At 44.9% G+C, this 22,552-nt stretch overlaps 1 protein-coding gene across 1 annotated transcript in view; it reads right to left on the reverse strand.

The window, feature by feature from the left end:
- Positions 1 to 22,552, reverse strand: part of URB2 (URB2 ribosome biogenesis homolog) — a 103,083-nt gene that overhangs the window by 34,878 nt on the left and 45,653 nt on the right. The gene's annotated exons all lie outside the window — the stretch shown is intronic.

Genomic DNA, 22,552 nt, shown 5'->3' on the forward strand with positions numbered 1-22,552 from the left:
TAACATCAGTTACCAAAGCACTCGCTTCTGCCAGCTCCTGGGAGGAGTGGTACCCCCTGATGCTTGGTAAAAATGTGATGGTTTGGACCAGACTAATCTCTGCTCTGTTGGTATCAAGAGCTGTAAGAGCATCTGTGCTCCTGGAGACATGCTGTGGTACACAAACAAGAAATAATGCAAAAATTTCCCTTTCTGCAACCCATGGAAACAAACTTCTGAGTCATAAAACCTTTGAGATAAGTGAGAAGTACACATGCAGGGCAATGTTCAGCCAGCTGAGCACACCTCCTGCTGTCCTGCCTTGCAGTCAGGCAGGCTGCCTCCTCTTCTCTCCAGTCACAGTGGCACACGGGCCACATATCTCAGCTACTTCCAGGTGTTTGGGACATACAACACTCAAGTGTCTGACCCTTCGCTGTCAGAGCCTGGGTCTGCCCTTGCAGAAGGAGGCTGCTTTTACACCTGCTGAAAGCCACTGATGCCAGCAAAATCCTTCCTGTTTTCTCCAGTGACAGCATTAAGGGCAGACACAAACCCCGACAAAAGGTCTGGTCGTCCTTCCCCAGCAAGAAGAGCGCTTACTGGCACGTCTGCAGCCTCTTTACAGCCCATGCAATCTTTCAGCACTGGCAGTAAATGCACAGGCTGCCAGGTCACACTTTAGCTTATTGCTGTCCGAGCAGCCAGAACAAAAACACCTCCACGGTGTGCTCTCAGCAGGCAAAAGCTGCCCTTCTGCTGCCTTCTGGGTTTGGTGTTTGGGTTAAGTGGCAGCTGGGCTGATCCCAGCTCTGGATGATGAGCCACAAAGAAACTATTTCTTTGACAAAAATTATGTCAGGGCTTATTCTGCCTTCACCAGTGGTGGAACAGTGCTAAATTTCTCAAAAATTAGTTCAATCCTAGTCATGACCCAGACAATCGTATGTAATGCTGCCTCTGAGAAAACAGTCTCACTTCTCCCCATTTGTGATCCAACCCCACAGCAGGCTGTGGATATTGAAGGATTTTTGTGACGGGAAAAGGGAACTAGGTGCCTTCATCCAAAGAATTGGACAGGGTGTCCATGGCAGGCAGAAATTTAGATCTATGTCTAGTCCAGGTCCACTGCAGCAACTCCTTCCTTTCAGTTCTCCCTTCACATTCCTGAAGTTAACACGGATGGTCTAACAGGCCAGAAATGGGCCCTGGGAAAAGGCCACCTCTCCCTCTATTGCTCTCCCTCTCTCTCTCTCCCTTCCTCCTCCCTTTCCTTTCCTGGTGCTGACTCAGACCTTCAAAGCCAGGCCTGAGCCCTTTCTGTACCACAAGGCTAGGGAGAGCTGGCAGTGAGAAAATTCATGGAAGTTCATGGCTTCATTTTAGGGATTTTGAAGGGTTGTTGCACATCAGTGGGCTGACAGAGATGCTCAGGTATAGCTCACTTGGGATCTGTTTATCTACAAAAACAAGCATGCTATTCCCACCAGCTGCTCTGTGAAGGCTGAGGAAATGGGAGATACGAATGCAATACCTGTTCTTTGATTAGTGTGGTTTGTACATCAAGGTTTTATTAGTTTTTACTGCCCTACTGACTGCTGCCTACAACTGCTTCACACTTGCCTCCTCTCTAACAGCCCCTCTGCTCACTCTGCTTTCCTTCCTGCTGTCTTTGTGTGAACCTCTTTATTGCCAGCCCCAGTGAGATGATAAAATCTGGCATCTGTTGCTGGAAATTTCAGGTTTATTAGATCTGTTGAAAATAATCTTTAACTCTTTAATGTGCACAGGGCTGGGGAATGATAGGGAAGCAGAAGGGGCGGCCCCAGGGTCCCTGTGCATTCACTGGGTCAGTACTGGGGGGCAATTTCTATGGGGTGAGCAGAAGGAGGGGCTGGGAGGTGATTGACAGGCTGGCTGTACACACACATCTCTCCACCTACCGGTCCATGAGTACTTGCCGTGTCTACAGATATGTATTCCAGATATTCATATTCACCTCAGAGGCTTTTATGCCTTACTCAATGCCCATGCCGCCTCTTAAGTGGTGTCATTCCATGTATTACCCTTATCTTGGTCATTGTCCCAAAGCCTTTGAAGGCCAAGGCTAGGTCAGGACTAGGTCATCTTTGTGATATTTTCTTTCCCCCTTCCTCTAACTCCAAGCAACTCTTAGTCCACTGTCTGTGAGCTCTGATACTCCATGATGTTTCGTGCCTTCTCCTGCTAGTTTTACATTGAGATTTTTTTTTTTCTGTGTGCCTGCATTTAGGCTTCTGCCTTCTACTGAGCTGTGGAGAGCTCTTGGCTCTCCTCCGCAGGGGTCTGCCTCACCCCAATGGATGCACAGGACTTCACTTCCAAAAGTAGTTAAATGCTAAAATAAATACCTCCAGCTTCAGCCTGTTGGAAATCTTGGTTACTTCTTTCCACAGGCCCATATAAAAAGATGAGCATAGAGCACGTCTCTAATGTGGGAAATAAACATTTTTTCTTCTTCTGTTCCCCTCCAGCAATTAAAACCTGGAAGAACTGGGATGTTTCTCTCCAGTGTGCCCAGATACGTGCTACTGAACTGAAAAGCTGCATAAAACTTTTCACACCAGGAAAAACATGTGTTCCAAAATGTCCTGAGAGTGCAGAAATGAGAAATAATCACGGAAAGCACTTTAAACTTTACACAGAGTGGTCAATGTTGGCAATTTGCATAATAGCCCTGGGAAATAAGCTATTATGCTTCATGACAGCAGCAATAATTACATGCTGGAGCTGGTCATTATGAGAGTTAACCACTGATTAATTAGACTGTTTATATAAAAAAACAAGGTTGGCTTCAGTAACTAATAAATTGCCTGTGTACAGCTGTTACCAAAAAGATCTCTTGTTAGAAAATTGATTAAGTAATTTTAAAATTGTTTTAATTAAATTTCAGTAATTAGACTCCCCTAACTTATTTCCCTCTTTTTATGGAAGGGGGAAGAAAGAAACTCAGGCACTGAGTGTGTAGAGGTGATATGAGGCAATGAAAGTATGATTGGAAATCTACAGGAAAATAAATATCTATTGCAATCCTCTTGTCCTCCTAAAGGCTTGTAGGAATATAGAGAAAAATAGATTTTCATTTTATTTTATTTACTTTGCCTCATGGAGACTTGGTGCCTACTTCACCTCACGTGGAGAATTCATAACAGGGACAGAAATGCTCAAATCAGTAAATCTTTCTGTGCTCACTCCATTTATTATGCAAGATATTAGCCAGCCAAGCAATGCTACGGGGGGCAGTTTACAGTTTAATGATAAAGTCTCACAGCTTCATAGTGCCAGGTCCTCTCTGGAGAGCTGCTGTTTGTCTTTTTCTGGCCTTACCCTGTGCCCATCCTGAGCTTAGCAGGAGGCAGGGGCAGGGGACAACGAAAAGGGGACCAGCACCCACAGTGATAGCAACAGGGCTACCTTCCCTGAACCAGGCTCTTAACGTTGCCAGTGCGACAGATCCAACAAAGCTTGGAAGGAAAGAGAGAGAAAAGTCCTTTTGTTCCTGGAAATTATAGGGGGGTTGCTGTAAATGGCCTCCTTAATATGTTGCCGCTCAATGCATTATCAGTCATTACTGCACAGCCTGCTCTGAAAGAGGGCTCTTGAGCTTCCATTGCACGGGGCTGCTGCACTGTCTCCCCTCCCCATAAGGTCACTTTGCTAATGACTTCATTGATCCATACCTTTGAGTGGCTCAATATGCTATTTTCTGCCATGCTATTTCAATGGTGTGGAGCTTAGCTTCGGGACAGAGCCATCCAGGCATGACACTAACTTTAGCTGAAATACAGTTGTTTGACAGCTTCCTGGCTAAGATTCAGTCTTTAATGTATTTGCAGGCTTCAGGTCCAGAAAGGCAGTGAAGTAATAAAGCCAGAAAATCAGAAAAGCAGGAATAATCACATTCTGTTACCATCCAAAGCATTAACTACCTGTACCACACCTAAAATACAGGCACATATGCATACACACACACACACACACACACACATATATATGTATGTATATGTATATATATGTGTATGTGTATGTGTATGTGTATGTGTATATGGATGTATATTCACTTACCTCCCTTGCCCAGTATGAAAATAAAACCACCTAATCCATAAATTCACATCAAAAGTTTCGTCCCTTACAAAACATTCAATTAAATTCAATTTATATCCATAATCCACCTGTGTGGCTCTGCTAATAATACTTCTTAGAGCCATTTTTCCTTCCTCTTAAGAAAATGTGATTGCTTTTTAATTGAGAAACAGTCTCACTGGGGAATGGCAAACCCAGAGTTATATCCCCTGGAGATTTCAAAGCATGCAATACAATCACTAGGGGTATGAGCAGTGTAAATGTGGATCTACTTAATCCCTGTTAATCCCTGGGTTTCTGAGCACATTGGTGTAACAACACTTGCACCTCCCAGCTGAGGCGCCCTTGGGTAGACAGCTACGAACATATCAGAAAAAAGTATGGATGGGTTCAGAGGGAGAAAGGAGGGACACTCCAGGAGAAGAGATGAAGGATGCCTGTGCGTAGGTGTTTGCTCTCCAGCAAGGGGAAAATCTTCACTTGTCCTTTTCAGTCACTCATTGGGAATCACTGGCAAGTGACTCCTGCTCTTTATTTTCTCCCCAGTGATTAGTCCTGGTGTGAAGTCCCTCATTTTCATGATCCCATTTCTGAGAAGACAACATTTTTTTCTGTTGGACACAGACATTGCCTCCTGGCCTGGACTGCCAATGAGCAGGAGTGTGACGGACTGGTGATGAATTTCATGCACTGTCCCATCAGTAATTTTGCTGTGGCTCTTTTTAGTTCGTGTTAGTTGGCATCTACCTCTGGGGCCTTCAGCACAACTTCCCCATCATGTCCAGCACATCCCCCCTAGCAGCAGTCTCACTGAGCTGAAGGAAGAACACTCACTGGAAATGCTCTCTTTCAGCAGAAGAGAAGAGGTAGGAAAGGTGGAAGGAAGGCTACCCGGTGCTGCTGAGATCTGTGACGGCATCCACTCACAGAGCTGCTGCCATGGCCAGCCAAGCCCCGCAGAGGAGACCCAGAGCCAGTGTCCCTGCTCCCCCACAGACACTTTTGCCCTCCTGAGGCTCCTAGTCATCCTTCTGTACACAGCACCATGGCCGATCCCTCTCTCACTTCTCTTCATTATTAGGCTGCCTTGCAAATGCTTGTTCTGATCGATCCCATTTTCCAGATCTTTTTCTAACACCCCTGCCTCCAGGCAGCCCGTTAGACCTCACACAGAAGCTGTCTAGACAAATTCAGAAAAACTTGGAAAGCACTTGGATGGTACCACAAGAGGTTAGGCAGGAAAGTTAATCAGGAAACTGCTGTCCATTTCCTCCACAGCACAGTTTGAATTGCGGATTGTAAATAAGGCATGAGATGCACTCTGAATAATGAAGAGGAATGATGAAAAATATGAAATGGCTGATCATGAGATCACAATTTATTTTGGATGGTGAATGTAGGAGAGGTTCCCAGGCAAAAATTAGTATGCAACTATGTAGGTACAAGATGAAAGATGGTATCATAATACATATGAAAATGGGAATCAAATGAATATTGCCCAGACAATCCTAAGTCTAACCATTCTTATATTCCAAGAGCTTAATTTTGCTGTTTTAAAATCCTCTTACACTCAGAGGATCAAGGTCTTATTTTGTTAATCTCTTGTATGGAAATGTTCCCAATGTGAAAAAGAAATTCAGTGACCAATAAAATAGATAAAATAGCATTCCACGTTATTGTGATTTTGTTGATGTTTGACTTGTCTGTATATTGAAGTGTGGGGTTTCAGCCATTTCTTTACTTAAGAGCTTTGCTGAGCAAGAAAAAAAAATCCCAGGAAAAGCCTAGTCACATAAAAAATGTTCTTTACTTTTGGTATATTCAGCATTTTTCTTGAGTAAAGTTCACTGAACACTCACATGAATAAAGTAAATTTTTTTTGTTTAATTGGATTGAGCTTGGAGAGAGAGAGAAAACCAAATAAATCTTTAAGTAGGGGCAGGGAAGGATGGGGGAAATTCTTCAAGGTAAAATGAGAAATTATAACACTCTCATAGAAATTTCCTACGGCAGAGTATTATTTTTGATGCTGGGTTATTTTTCCAGACTCACAGATTTAAAGGCAGAAGGTTGCCTATCTCATTCATAACACAGGTCTTAGGATTTCACCTAACTGGTCCTGCTTAGGACCATATATGAAAATGCTGAAATTATCACAGGCAGACTCTGCTCCAACTGAGTGGTGGGATGAGGAGGATCCTTGGGTGGGCTACAAGATTTCTGTACTATCCCACCAGCTTGGATCCATTCTGTGTCATCACCAGAGGTTTCTTACTTGATTTGTTCATCAGCAGTGAATTCAGCACAGCCAGAATCCTTTTTGGGTTTGAAGGCCCTGGGAGCTAACTGAAGACTTAGAATGCCCCATTTGGAGTACCCCATGGGATGAATCTGGACAAATTTCAGTCCCTTGCTGCTTCCTTAAAATTAGAGACCTCATCCCAGCTGAAGGCAGCCTAAGTACCAGTGTCTTTACATGCCTTCAGGATAGGTTTGACAGGGCTGGCTCAGATGTAGCTTGGGATGAAACAGCAGTGGTTCAGGCTGCCATAAGCACTACAGAGCTCCAGAAACAATTTTACATGGCCTCCTGGGCTTTGAGCTGCCATGATTTTATTGCTAGTGGTTTACAAATTAGCTGCATCAAGACTAGATCCATTCTGCTTGTGATGGCTGCAATGGCAGCCCAATAGCTTGAGCAGTTTGATCCCTTTTGCTCTTTTAGGTCAGCAATGAGAAGGATAAATGATCAGCTCTGAGCAGTCTTTCTCCATAATGTCCCACAGCTCAACCTCATCCAGACACAGGAAGGAGGGTTGGAGAATGGCAGTCTGGTGTCTAGATGGTAAGCACATCAACACTCACATATTTTTGTGTGCCAATTCATTTCAGGGGTATTGACTTCTGCAGGGATTTAACTTCAAGGTCAACAGGAGAGTTGGATGAAAGAAACGTTCACTTTGGTGAGCTCCTTTCTCGGGCTGGGAAAGGAGACAAGACTCTTTAACGATAGCAATTATCCTGAGGTGTTGGCAAACCCTGTCAGTCAGCAGGCAGCTTTTGGCTGAAAATGAAGAAGGGGTGTGAGTGTGATGATGATATTTGAGTGCTCTGCACCTTTTAGTTACTACCTGTGAACGAGCTTAGGTAGGTCTTGCAGACTGGTGTCCTCATTAACAAGATCAGAAACTGCCAGTGTGCATGTCATGTTGGTAATTCCGGGGGAGAAATCAGAGACTCAGCTGGAATGAAAACTGCTCACCTTCACAAGGATGCATCCACCAGAGCAGGATGGAAACACATCAACAGCATGCTGTGATTTGACACAGCTACTGCCCAGGCTGGGCACAAACTGTGGTTGGAGAGGGAGTCGGGATGCGGACTTGTTAATCCAGCACATCTCAAAAGCACTATAAAAATAGGAGGTATCCTATTTACAAATGAGATCTTATTTTTAGTGCTGGGGAGAAAGGAAGTGCAGAAGGCTGCAACACTGCTGTTCACACTTGTTCATTTACCCAGGCTTCCCCCAGAGAGACCAGCAGCTAGCACAGGCTAGTAGAGGAGGCTGAGGCTTGCAGTAGGAGAGCCGGTTTACACAATTTCCTTAGGAAAGAAGACCTTTTGTGGCAGTCAGAGCAGCACAAAACATGTTGTTCTCCACTATGGGGTGAGCTATCTCAGGCAAATGCTACCTATTGAACGAGGAGATGAAGAGGACCAGATGGAAAGACGAATTTCCTTTTCTAGGATCCAAGAGAGTGGGCTGATGCTGTTGCAAGCAGAGATGAAGGCTGAGTTGGAGAGTGAGGATCTGGCTGCAGATCTAAAATTTGTTGGGTGGAGGGGGAGAGATGTTCTGGCCCAAATGTTCACAGAGAAACTGTAGGATGAAGAAAGCTAAAGGTACTTATAAATGTAGTTCTGACCTTCAGCAGAGTAACACCTGCCTTCCATCTGTGTCCTTAAGTCAAGATGTTCATGCCTTAAAAAAACACGGATGAGAACACCCCACCCTACTTTACAGGGAGAGGGTGGTATTTGCTTATTGACCATGACAGTCCAGCTGTCAGAACATCTCCCTGGCAGCACTCAGGCCCATGCTCCCTCACTGGTCCATCCCTCAGGTGAGGACAGTCACAGCTTACAGCTATACCAGCCTTCCCTTTGCCTGTGATGCCCCATTTCCCTCTGTCCCTGCCTCTTCCCATACTCCAGATCTTCCAGCCTTGTCCAAAACCCTGGCCCTCCCCAACACTGACTGCTCCTTGCTTCTGCACCTTCCTGGCATGACTGCAGCCTTGAAATCTTTCCTCGACAACTCCTGAGCCCCCACAGGGTCATTCCAATAGCTCCTCTGTGGTTGGGAAGCTTTTCACTCCACACCCTCTGCCCATTGTCCAGCACCGACACAAGCTGGAGTGCTCCCCACCCCCTTTCCTGAGATAGCCACACTTCAGAGGCAGCTGCATGGCTTTTTATAGATGGGACTTAATGCCACTTGACGGACCACAGCGCTATTTTTGTGCCAAGTTAGCACAGCCTTAGTATTCCGCGTGTGCGAGCGCTTCACCCAAGACTAGTTGCTGAAATATAAATACCACTCAAGCAAAGTTATTTAGAACTTCAGTTGGATCGACCTGATCCGAGCCAATTATTTTCCCCGACAGAATTAATTAGACTGCATATAAAGTGAGTGAGATGTGAAAGACAGGTCTGCAGAATTACTTATTCCATTAACAGTTGGTTTGGAAAAAAAGAGGCTCTGTCCTTGACTTGGCTGTGCTATGGCCTCATCAAGAAGAAGGAAATCAGGGTTTTCACATGGGAAGCTGCTCTGCTGGCAAACACAGTTCACTTGGTGTTAGTTTGCATCAACAAGCTCCCTGCTCTCTTATATTCATGAAGATAAGGGCTGGCTGTGTAAATGCAGTTGCAGAATCCAAACTCCCTCCCTGCTCAAAACAACTGTTGCTCAGACCTCTGTGGAACTAATTTATTGCCAAAGAGAGTGAAATGTAAAAAGTTTCAGCAGGTACGCGAGCAGGCGTTTCTTCACTGAGTATTACTTGGAGAAGAGCCAATCGGTGCCTGTACACAGAGCTGGAGGGAGCAGCTTTTCAAGCATGAGAGAAAAGTAGGATTGGCTTCAAAAGCAATGATTATTTGATGGGAATTACTCCAGCAAGGTGGGGAGGGACTGAGAAGCTCATTTTTTTCAAGATCAAAAAACACACTCAAGTTTCCTTGGGACTCATTTCTCCTACAGAGCTCAAAAAACAAGGAGAGCAGCTTCGCAGCTCCAGCTCTATGTGAGTATTGGGTTCTGGGGAGAGAAACATCCCAGCAACTTAGCACAGACAAAATCCATTCTTCTTTTAAACGCAGACCATGAGGAAAAAGATGCAACTGAGACTTAAGGTTGGAGCCAGTTTCCCATCCTCAGCACAGGGAGAGGTGTTGTGGGGACTGACAGTGGTCAAATAAGAGATTTTTAGGCTTCAGGCACTAGCTTGAGTCTGTGGGAAAGTCAAGTACACAACTTTCTCACTCTGGCCTGAGAAATCATAAGGAGGAATCCAAACAGTCCGTAGAGAAGGAAAACAACCTTTGCAGGTGTTGTTTGTCACCTTGTTGTTTACTTGTAAGAAATGGTCAGGAGGTGTTGTTCCTAATTGTCCAGTAATGGTGATGTGCTGGTTTGATGACCAGTGAAAGCTTTACCTTTTTGGACCTGCTCAGAACTGTCTGTAAAAGAAGATCTAGAAGAATAAAACTTACTCTCTTTTGCAACCAAGCTAGAGAGTCTGTGTCATCGCTTGGCTGTTCCTAATACAGTATGACAAGGTGTTCACACCATCCCTCTGAGCCTCCCTGTGCCCATGTCACGGCTGCTCCAGCAAGAGAGGTCTGGATGCACCAGGGCCTGTGGGGATTGGGGAACCATCCCCAGCCCCAAGAACCAGTATTTTACATCTCACAGCCAGTGAACTGTGGCCCTCTGCATTCACTATCCTCTCTGACAAAATGCACCAGGGCTTTTCCTGCTTAAGTCACCATCTCTGGTGCTACAATCAGACAGGGGGATTGTCTCTTGTGGCAGAGGAGTCACTTGCATCCTCTTCTTTTCCAAGGCCAGCTTCTTTTCAGACTCGGAGCCTAGGTGTCCAGCCTTATAGGACGGAGGCTGGGACACCAGGGAAGACACTACCTTGTTCCTGCAAACAGCTTCACCTCAGATGTGGTTCCATCCCATTGTGATTCTTCCTCCACTGGCTCTGCGGGTCTAACTCCTCAAGGGCGGGTTAATACGGAAAAAAGGATGACCTACACAGCACCTAATAGTGATAAAACATATTGCACTTAAACGGCAACACCATCACCCAGACTACAAGGCAGACCCCTTCAGGGCACAGGACTGCCACTGTCACGTCTGCCAGGTCAGAAAGAGGATGGGACTCTGCTGTGGTACAGCAGAAGTTAAAGGTGTTATTTCCTATTTTGTGGGCTTATTTTAAGCACCATTATCCTGTTTCCCAAAACACATTAACGCTTTGCAGTTAACTGTGCATTGGGGAGGAGGAATGGACTACACAGTCTCCCGAAATCTCTCCCCAGTTCCATAGCCTGGCTTGAGAAGGAGATCAGAGCAATCTTCAGAGGTGCTTGACTCCGTTCCATGCATCCTCCTACCTGCTCTGGAAGGCTTTCAGTGAAGGCAATTCTGCAATATCCTTCTTCTCCCAATGCTCAGGGTTTACAGCTCTCCTACAAGTTGTAGGATATTACAGGAGATTACACCTAATCTTAGGGTATGTTTCTATATATTACACCAATTATTTCTCATCCTGCCTGTAGGAGACAAGCAGGAAAGTAAAAAACAGCTCTCTGTGTATTGAAAGCTTTGTTATTCCCCTCAGTTATCTACTTTCTAGACAAAACCAAACCCACTTATCTTGTGCCTTCTGAAACTTTTCCTTTTTTTGCTGCTTTGCCCAGATTGTCTCTGACATGATATCCAAATCTGGCCACATTGCACCAGGTGGGATCTCAGCAGCACTGGGTGAAGTGGCATAAGTAGCTCTCACACTCTCTGCCTGCTAACACCTCCTACCCAAAGATTCACCTTTCTCAAAACATCAACATATTATTGGCTTGCTCAGTTTGCAGTAAGCCAAAACCCCGGCTCCGGTTCTTCTGTGCTTTCTCAGCATTTATTGTGCAATCTGTTTTCATGCGTTTGATTTCAATGTGTAATACTTCCAACACTTCTCAAAATAATTCCATCTCACTGGGTCCAGATCATTCCTCCAGCTCATTGAGATCAGGCTTTTTCTTATTATGCCCTCCAATCTCGTTATAGCTCCTTCCCAGCTGGATGTCTGCTGCACATGAAGTCTCTTCCATCATCCACCATGATAATGAAGACAGTGAACAGAAATAGTCCCAAGGAAAAAATTCCCCTGCAGAATCCAACTTGAAATGCCTTCTCCTTTTGACAAGAGACGATTGCAAACCAGTCAGTACATTTTTTCAGCCACTTCAATGAGACTTCATGGCAATTTTTTTTCTAATTCACCCAAAAAAAGCATTGAATACTTCAAACACCTCTTCATCATGCTTTATTTGTTCTCTGTGTCCATTAAGTAACTGAGCTACAACTCCCTTTCCCTCACTTCTGCTTCTCACACATTTAAGAGAATTGTTTTTGTTGTTTTCTTGCTTTGTTTTTACTGTTTGCAAGATTCCCCTTTTTTTTTTTTTTTTTTTGTTTCAAGTAATGACACACTCCTAATGCAGCTACATAGGTTTTACTGTAGATTCTATTGCTTGTCTGCACTGTTTTGCTTGTAATATAGCCATCAGCTTTTTGCACTTCTTCACTTAGAATTTCTTCCTGAGGCTCTGCCTAACTGCTCACTGAATTTGTTGAAATCTGGTTTGTTGGCTTTTTTTAAGACCAGATTTTCATTCTGTCACACTTAGACCCTGAAACAGCCAGTGATTTCTTCTTTGTCCTTTTACTGGAAGATGAAACAAGACACAGAGAATGTCCAACTCTAATTTCATATATTGTCCCCCTCCAGGGAAGAGATGGATTGCCAGGATAATCTGCTGTCATTCCTGTGCTTGATCTGTAGGTAAAGGACTTTGACTTACTGAGTTGTAAACCAAGTTGACTTTGTGAGCACACCAGACTGGGGGGGGAGGGGGGTATCCTGTTAATCAAGGCAGGGATGTCTTAATTGACGTATGAGAGAGTTATGTTTTAATTTGTTCTTTGAGAGATGGGCATGACTAGCAGCAATCTAGGATTACTGGATAACTTCAGCAGCTGTCAGAATAGACAGAACATAATTTACTACACCCAAATAGGTTATCAAGGGAAAGAATGTTGGAATTAACCTAGTGGGATCAGAAATCATCCAGAGACTTCAACAATAGACATGAAACAATTATTCTAACACAGCATTAAAATTGGAAATTAAAACCACGAAGGAAGTCAGGAAATTCGCTGACCATGTACCCTTGGCTCACTTGGCATAGGAGTGCCCTTGGAGGAGGAGGCATGGAGATTTTGGTGCCTGTTAACATATCACTGTCACTGTGATGGATGAGAGAAGCTCTTGGTTTGGGAATTCAAGGGAATAAGGGAAGAGTTTACTTCTTCATTTTCTTAATAAATAAGGGTTAAATACTGTGAAAGGAGGTTTAGAAATATTTCAAAACCTAATTTTACTATTTTATCAGCTTATAGAGGAAGAATCACATATGTGACTTTCTCAGGAACACTGGCAATGAGCCACATAACAAAAATATTTCTTTGCACATACATCAAGAAGAGGCCAAGTGCATTTATGATATATATATTAATTCCTTCTAGACACTACAGCCTCTGCCTGAGTGAGGATCACAAGCCTTACCCTGAAAGCTGTTGAGTAACGTCAATAAAATTCAGAAAGAAGTGTAGACGGTCAGTGACTTAACTGTGTTAGCTGGAAATTTTGACAACTGCTTATGCATCTGGATACCTTTATAAACCTAAACCTCTTTAGCACCAAGCTTTTTTCAGATGAGGGTCTCCAATATGAGCAGAGAAGGGTTGTTTCACTTTGGAGTGAAAATAAGTGGAAATGTGGTCTCCCTCCAGATTTGGAAGTGCTGCTTCAGTGGTGACAGAGCACATTTAGCAAACCTCTCAGCTGAGCTACAAGAAGGTTGGTCAGGGATTTTCAAATCAGCTGTACTAATTTGGAGTAAGGAGTAACCTAGCTTTCTGAAGTAATTGCTTTTCTGTTCTCTTTCCCTATCTCTATTTCAGAGGCCAGGTTTTCAAGCAGCTTGACCTGTTTCTCATTTTCAGGCCAAATTGCTCCTTTACTTCATCCTCTCCTCCAGGCAGAAAGAGGAGTATGTGGAGGAGACTGCCAGGCTGATGTTTCCTGACAGCCCTACAAAGCATTACTGCTTTCTAAGGAAAATAAAGGCCAGCCAGACTGCCTTGCAAACAAAAGCCCTGCCTCAGGAGGGGGCAAAGGATGGGGCAGATGGGGCAGAGCAGAACTGGATCCAGTAGCCACTTCCCTGGAATGCACATGCTTAACCAGAGCAGCACTGGAGGGAGGGAGCTGCAAAAGCTTTGGCAAGCCCCAAACCATTCAGTCTGGCTGCGGTACAGTGGCACCAAGCCACTCCTCTGGCCTGCAGGGACACAGACAGCAAGTGGGTGGAAGGATGTGCTGCTCAGGGCTGGTCTGAGCCTGTCCTTCGCTCTACTTGCAGCTGAAGCAGGCTCGGTCACCAAGTCCTGCCAAACCGACTGCCAGCCTTGCTCAGCCACCATTAATTTGTAGGAGAGACAAGGCCACGCCGTGAATGCACACCGTGAGCTGCAGCTCTGTATTCACATGACACTCACAGTGGGTCATTCTGAGGGCATGGACCCCTAAAGAAGTTGTCAACCCGTAAGATCAGAAGTGAAGTTACAGTCACGTGTGTGCTTTCAGGCTGTGGTGAGCGTGAGGAACTCACCTCACCTTCCTTTTGCCACAGAGTAAGGCCATGAATGTGAATTATCTCTCTAAAGTAGTTGACAGGCTTCAGGCTGACTCTCCAGCTTGTTCCTGCTAGGATGCTGATTTGCCCTTATCCTCTGGGTCCTTGGGTTTGATGCTTGCTCCTGTTGTAGAGCAATTTGCATTTTGGTATATGGTTCCAAGAAAGAATAATAGCATTTTACATGTGTAAATGAGTATAAAGTGCACCAGGGAAGGGAGAATTAGACCCTTATTTTTTGAAAGAATATAAAAAAAATAGGGGAAATTCTGGACTTGAGCCAAAGGATATTTCCTCATTTCGAATCTAAAATGCTAAGAGAATTGTATTAAAAAGCATAATTATGGAAGAAAAAAGCTTTAGCTAAGGTTGTGTCGCTAAATATTCAAAATCACCTTCTGCACAAAATCTTACCCCTTCAAAAATCCTCTGAAATTAAGATAATGTATTCATTACAGTACTCAAAAGATTTCCATTTCAATTTATTGTCAAGGTTGAGAGGTTCTGAATAGGACTCCTGGGGAAAAGGGCAAGTTCTCTATTAAAAAGATAGGACTTTACTGCCTGTAAGTCATTTTCAAACACTGACTAAATCAGCCACAGAGTAACACGGTGGCATTGTGTTATTTAGCTGTGATTTCCCTTGCAATTCCCATTTCATAGTGGGAAGCTGAGGAACAGCTGTTGATGACTTTCTTCAAAGCAACAATCAATGGCAAGGCAAGTTTTGGGGAGGATTCCTAGACTCCAGCTATGAGCATGATATGAATACTTCACACAGGTTATCAGGAGCTTTCCTGATAAATGCCCTCCATGCAGTCAGAATAATCCTAATTCTGCCCTCTGGCAGTGAAAGGGTGAGTAACTCTCCCAGGGGCAGGAAGGACAGTTTCTTCATGTATGACTCATATGGACCATTTGGATCCAAGTGGGTTTTTTGGGGGGGGTTTCTCTAAAAAAAAAAAAAACCTAAGGTTTTGTTGGTTTTTTTCCCCTAAGGGGAGATGTTGGTGCTTTTTTTTTTTTGGGGGGGGGGGGCAGGGGGGGCAGGTTGTGTGTTGTTTTGAATTAAGGTAAAGAAATAGCCACCCACACAAAAGATGTAGATTCCCAGAGAATCCATCTGACTGGCTGCAGCATCCATTGTTGCCCTTCCACTCATGGAGAAGATTCATCCTAGCTCCTGAGCAGAGGGTTGTGTGCAATAAGCTGATTCCTCATGGGTCTGTAAGCCTACAAGTGTAAAGTGGAGGGAGACTGTGGTACCAAATTCAGTTCTGCGATGAAAAAATTTTGTGAACTGCAGCTCTGGAAGCTGCTGGCTCAGTCTCCTATGCATTGGACAATGAGGAGGATGCAATCAAAGTTGGAGTTTGTCCAAGAATTATGCAACAGCTGAGTTCTGAGAACAAAATCAACCTACGAACAAGGAAAATATGATTTCCTTCTAAAAAAGACCGGCCATTTTAGGTCAAGAAAAAGCTATGGGACATGTATGTGTGGCTTCACCACATAACCTAGTCAAGGTGAAGCATTTGTCTCTGTTCAACTGTTATTACATCAAGCTGAGGAAGAAAACTCTCCAGGAGGCCCCAAACCAGTCTTTCAGAATAAAAGACATTTGTTCAAGTGAACTAGTTCTAGGAACAGATCCTGTAGTGATGGTCTATCTCCAGGAACAAGAAGGAGTTTTGAACAGGAAGGCCCAGAGAAAATCTTGTTGATGGATCTGAACCCCAAACAGTGGAGGATCTTGATTTGAGCCAGGGGACGTCTTACATAGTCTTAATGATGGAAAGAGAGAAAGGGACTTTCCGTCAGCTCCTAGAGTTTAAGGCTGGAATTAACTCTAGCAGCTTAACCTCTTGCACATCTAGGTCTATGGACTGTGCCTAGGTCCCCCTTGCTGATCCTGACAGTGTAGACTGTGTCCAGGTAAGGTTTCAGCTGACTTTTCACATGAAGGAAATATCTGGACCAGTCAGATGAAAGGTTTGTTTGTTTGTTTGTTTGTTTGTTTGTTTGTTTGTTTGCAGTTTGCTAAAGGTGAAAGGTTAGGAGAAACATTCATGGCTCATGGCCTAAATCACCAGAGACACCCAAGATTAGTCTACCAAGGAAAAAATTAAACACACAGGACTGGAACACACTGAATTATATTTTCACAGACATTATTGTTTAGTCAGATCCAATCTAACTTTATGAGTCACTGCCACTTCCATGGTACAAACAAATGGCCAAGTGAAGTTCTTGTAGAAGTGGATGCAATCCCAGTGGCTTTGCTAAGGTGAAACCTACACTCCCCAGACTTGGATTTGACTAAGTACACATGAGATTGATGAATATCCTACAAAGAAAACACTCAGCAGCATTAAATTTGAAGATGATCCATCCTTGGAGTTGTTCAAGGACAGGTTGGATGGGGCTTTGAGCAACGTGGGCTAGTGGAAGATTCTCTGCTTATGGCAGCGGGGGTTGGAACTGCATTATCCTTAAGATCTCTTCCAGTCCAAACCTTTTTCATGATTCTATGAAATTGTTCTGCCAGATCTGTGATGAGCACTCAATCAAAGTTGTACATGCTAAAAAAATCCACTGAATGAATGTTCCCTACAGGTAGACAATGCATTAATGAAATAAAGTATTTTCCTCAAATTATGCCCAAGGAGAAACTAATTACTGGGAGAATGAGGGAAGAAAAGGATCTCTACCTTCTGCAGTCTCAGGATACTGTGCTATTTTTGCCTCTTGAAATCTAATTTCCATGCAACATTTCTGCAGAGCGCATATTTTCTAAACACAACTTCCTTAGCAGCCTTGCTAATATAAATGTTGTAATTCCAGAATAAAGAGACAGTGCCCTGCTCCAAAGGCCTCTGACTGGGAAAGGCTGTATTTCAAAGGGATCCAACCCCTCACACCATGGCAATGTAAGTAGCTGCTGCCCAAGTGGGAGTCAGACTGACAGAGGGAGGTTTGAGCTCCCCAGAGGTGGGCGGTGGGGACAGTGTACATTAACTCCAGTCGTACAGGCTTAGTTCATGCCCAGAATACAAATACAACTCCACTCTGATTTTTTTGTCCCCTGCTGGCTCATGCTGATGCCAGATTCTGGTGTAACACTTTGAACAGCATTTGCTTGCAGTTGGTTTCAGTCAGGGAAGTTTACAATAGTGATGATGTAGCTTGCAAGGCATTCCTAGAATTATGTGTATGCTTTGAGCGGTGCTGCTTCAATGCTTCCTGCTTCTCCAACTTGCCTTTGACATCCTTCTTTATCCCATCTGCACCACTCTCCCACCCTTCCTGCCACCCAGCAGATATCAGAAAAACACTTGGGCTTTTCCCAATCAGCCTCATGTTCAGAACAGAAGAACAAATGCCTCAGATTGGCACGCTGAGACAGGGCCAGCCCCAGTGGAACATCTGCCTGAATACACTAACACTGCCCCAGCCAAAGGGCTGCAGCTGAAATTCTGCCCCTGAGAAGTGGGACCTAGGCTCAGCTCCTGCTCCTGAGACCACCACAACAGTGTCACCCCTCAGCAGGAGCTTCCTGGCTGCTGCTGTGGGAGATGCTGCCTCACAACCCAGCATATCTGGGTAGTGGGCTGGACCAAAGACGCACTGGCTTTGTCCCAGGAGGATTGCTGTTAGTTATCTGCAGTGAAGAACAAAACCCTTGGTGGTTTTGCCTTTGATGATGGAGAGATGCATGACAGAACCCTGTTTCTAGCACTTCCTTTTGGGCTACTTGATCTCCTGATCCGTCCCACACCACCAGCCTGTGGTGCTATCCCACACCTTCTGTCTCGGCAATGGAGGCAAAACCAGCACAGGCAAACTGGTATGGGCTTGAGAAATCATCTGCTCTTCATCCCATCATCTTTTAATGCAGCACTTCTGCCCCCACCTGAGGTTTAGGCTTGTCAGCATCAGCCAGTCTCATCCCCACAGGAGGAAGCCGTTCTGCTGGCATATGGCAAGAAGTATAGCAGAGGTGCCGATTTCCACAGCAGGCAGGTGAGGCAGCCCTCACACAGGCCTCAGTCTCTGGAGAGCCACTGGCCAAAGGAGAGAGGAAGGAAAACCTTCTTTATTGCTACTGTGAGAGTGAGAAGAAAACAGAATTTGGTGGTGCATGTTCTATGAAGTTGGTATTAACCCTGGCATGAGCAACTAGACAATGCCCAGGGCCCTGCAGGTTGTTTCCATTCTTAGGGGAAGCTGCGTCAGTTTGGTTTTCATGGATGCAGTAAGCCTCAAAAAACAGGAGACTGTGCTCTGCCCAGAGCCTTGACTTGAGAAGTCCCTTACCTCTGGAATTTCTTTCAGTGCCTGACTCTCAACACCTTTTCAAGTGATGCTTCCTCTGCTGCCCCCATTCCCAGCTTCTGGGGCCTTCTTGCTCTCCTCTCCCAAGTGTGCAAGCTCCCCTTGCTCACCCTATACCCTTAGAATACCCCAGTTTTGGGCACTGAATGACCACTGTTATTCCTGCTCTTTGCCTGTGAAGAGGTCTTACTCTCTCCTTAAAGTTCTTGGAAGAAACATATCTTATGCTCCTTAATGCCAGAAGAAAGTGTGAAATATTACCTATATTGTCTTAATAATAGGTCATTAATAAAATGAGCCTCAGAGGCTCATTTACAGACCTACTACAACAGCACTGTGTTAATCTAGACATACACAGCATCAGGACTGTCATCATGGGCTCTAATGTGCTGAACTTCATCAGCACAGCAGCTTTCTTGCTCTCCTTGGTGTATAACCAACAGCCTCCGTGAGGAACAAACTCAGAGGTGCAGCCGTACCTGAGAGCAGTGCCTCCTTTCTCCTTCAGGTCACGGGAGAGAAGACATGCAGGAAAGGGATTTTCCCATTCAGATTCACCTGGCCAGTGCACCATGTCCTCAGAAACATCTTCCCTCCAGGCTGTGCCAGCCATGTCCTACCTGGTTCCACGTCACTTGTGACCAGGATGAGTCACCAGGCCCTTTGCAGGCGTGTTTCCACCCTGCCAGCCAGCCATGGCTCAGGAACATTCCTGGATTCACAAACAACTCTCAGCATGTGACATCACTTCCTCTCTTTGGGAACAAATAACTCAATGTGTGCATTCAAAGTGGGACTCCTGCAGTCTCTCCGGTGTCTCCGCACACGGCAGGACTGAGGCCAGTGGCTCTGATTCACAAGTGGGATGATGCAGTGGGATTTGTGCTCAGACAGTTGCCTTGCCTCTCTCTGGAATGTTCCTATCCCAATTGCAGGCATCTCAGGTGCCTTTGAGGTGGGTCCTAAACCACCATAAACAGTAAATCAGAAAGCGTGTCAGAGTGCAAATTGAACAGGAGCTTCCTTGGAGGGGACTGCAGGGGAAGCTGGAAGAGGAAACCGCATGTCTGGAGGACATTATCCTTGCTCAGATCAGAGACCTTCTTAAGAGCAGAACCAAAGTGATAGCAAAGTTCCTGTGAAACACTCGTGACTACATTCCTAAAATCTGTGCTATGCTCCTACAGTTCAGTTTCTTACAAACAATCCCTTTTAGAGGCATGAATTGTAAAGTGCCAGGGGACGGCTGCTGGAAAATGGGATTTCTGAATTTCAATGAACTTTCAAAGCAGACTTACTGCTCCAGACAAATGCACACCTTTCCTCCTCTTAAAGTTGTAGGAGAATGAAATCCAGGTGTCAGACAGGCAAGTTGATCTGAAAATGCCCCAAAACCCAGAAACACAGTCCTCAAATTCAAAACTACCCACAAAACTAGTTTTATTTTTCCTTTCATTATTGTTTATCTCACCTATTAAAATTCTGCTGATACCTTCAGTAGCATATGAACTGGCCAAGTCTCTTCTTTTAAATCTCTCTGCAGAAACAGAAGAAATACTTTTGCTCTTGGTAAATGCAGCTGTGCAGGTGCTTCCTGCAGATAAGGTAAAAAAGCAACTTCAAACATTAGGAACAATTTATGAGGGCCATGGCTGAATTTTTAGTAGCTGAGTACCAGAAACAAGTTCTGGGATACGAGTACATATTTAATGTTTGTCCTTATTTGAGCCCAAAAATACAGGTTCAGAGACAGGTTAAATGATGGGATTTCTCCACTGTAAGAAAAAAAGGTTATGCTGAGGTCTATCCGACGTGAGCATCCGGTTTGTTTTGTGTTATGAGATCAAACAATATTACAGGAGATGTCCATTTTGGAGCTAGCAGCTGCATTCCAGCAATGACAAGAAGCCACTAGGGAAACAGATTCATTTCTTAAAAGATATAAAAATGGTTGCTCTCAATCACTCACCACCTCACACGAGGCAATGAGCTACAGCAGGGTACAGGCACACCACAGCCACCAGTCAAATCAGGCTCACCCAGCTTGGAGGAGCAGCACCAAAATCACCCTACTTCACCCCACCTCCTCTCCACCAGATAAGACAAACCACAGCATCCTCAACCTCACCATCAGTGCTTCATCCCATGCTGACAAGGTTTATTCCCACTGTGATGCTGAGTTCTGCAAGGGGCAAGGCAGACCCCAGCCCCTCGTTCCTGAGCTCTTCCCACAGCACCACTGTGGGTCTCCACATACAAAATTGTGCCATGTCCAACAGAAGACCACACACTGGTGGGTCTTATTCCCCCAGGCTGGGACCCAGGCAGAGGCCAGGTTTGCAGAAATTATGCTGCTGTGGAAACCTGGATTTCAAACCCCAGGGCCCTGTTTCCCAGCTCTGACTGGGGATAAGGGGCAAAGAAGATCACTGTGTGGTTTGGGGGATATGAAAATTTTGCACAAAGGTGTCTGCTTCAAAACGCATACCCCAGGACAACCAGGAAAGTTGTCCCATGAATGACTATAACACTTATTCCTGATCTGGTCTCTAAAGGCTTGTGACACAGAATTTTTAAAACTAATTAGCTATGACCAAATGTTTTACGTTTTTGTCAGCCCCACACATTGAACTATAGTTTCTCAGATCTTTTATGGGTTGCAGTTGAATTTCTTTTTCAGTATCAAAGACTGCATTCTTTTCCTCTGTAATATATTTTTAAGAGTGACAGGAGATCAATAAAAACATGTAATTTAAGGATCCATAAGCCCCACATAATTTAGCTTCATATACCATGCTCTAATAAAACAAGACATAGCAGTCAGGTGGTTTGCACGCAGGTGTATACATCTGTGTCTCTGGCTTGGTTTGTTAGGCTGTATGTTTATGAGCTCTGACAGGTATTTAACACTTTATTAGGAAAACAAAAACACAATTAAGTATTGTGATGTGAGTCTCCCTCTCCTTGGGTTCAATTAAAAAGGGAAGGGAAGGGAAGGGAAGGGAAGGGAAGGGAAGGGAAGGGAAGGGAAGGGAAGGGAAGGGAAGGGAAGGGAAGGGAAGGGAAGGGAAGGGAAGGGAAGGGAAGGGAAGGGAAGGGAAGGGAAGGGAAGGGAAGGGAAGGGAAGGGAAGGGAAGGGAAGGGAAGGGAAGGGAAGGGAAGGGAAGGGAAGGGAAGGGAAGGGAAGGGAAGGGAAGGGAAGGGAAGGGAAGGGAAGGGAAGGGAAGGGAAGGGAAGGAAGGGAAGGGAAGGGAAGGGAAGGGAAGGGAAGGGAAGGGAAGGGAAGGGAAGGGAAGGGAAGGGAAGGGAAGGGAAGGGAAGGGAAGGGAAGGGAAGGGAAGGGAAGGGAAGGGAAGGGAAGGGAAGGGAAGGGAAGGGAAGGGAAGGGAAGGGAAGGGAAGGGAAGGGAAGGGAAGGGAAGGGAAGGGAAGGGAAGGGAAGGGAAGGGAAGGGAAGGGAGAAATAATCCCCTATCCTTTGCAATTTTTATGTGTGTTTGTTGCAGTTAAACAAATGAGCAGCCTTTTTCTGCAGAATTTCCTCTCTAGACCTGGATGACTGTGACAGATAGTCAGCAGCCAGCCTCAATTATAAATAACTTTTGGACATTTAACATGATCCTGCCTGGAGAAGAGAAAGCTGTGAGGCAGAGAGCCCTGATGCTCTCCATGGGGATCTTCTTCCCTGTGTAAGGGATAGAGCTACGAGCTAGACAGAGCTCACAGCTGCCCAGCTGCTCAGCAGCAAGTCGGTGTGAAGAGTCAACCAGCCACACTAATATGTCCCTCGATCGCAGCCAATGTCACACCAGGCCAGTGGAAGGAGCCAGGAGAAAACTTTCCTTCTGTAAAAGTGAGTGGCAAGCTGCTGAATCACTCTGGCAGGCAGGAGTCAGCATGTCTAGGGGAAGTGAAAGTCAATGTCTCCTGGAGGGAATATTAATAATAAAAACCAAAGCAAGGACATTCAGAACTCGAAAAGATCTTTACATTTAGTAAAAAAAACATTCCAAGAGTGACTCCATGCACAAATTAATATTTCAGGAACCGTAAACCAATAT

This window comes from Pseudopodoces humilis, chromosome 3 (genome assembly GCF_049639895.1).
Source record: "Pseudopodoces humilis isolate 2021_Gansu_Grassland_sample_001 chromosome 3, ASM4963989v1, whole genome shotgun sequence".
Taxonomy (NCBI): domain Eukaryota; kingdom Metazoa; phylum Chordata; class Aves; order Passeriformes; family Paridae; genus Pseudopodoces; species Pseudopodoces humilis.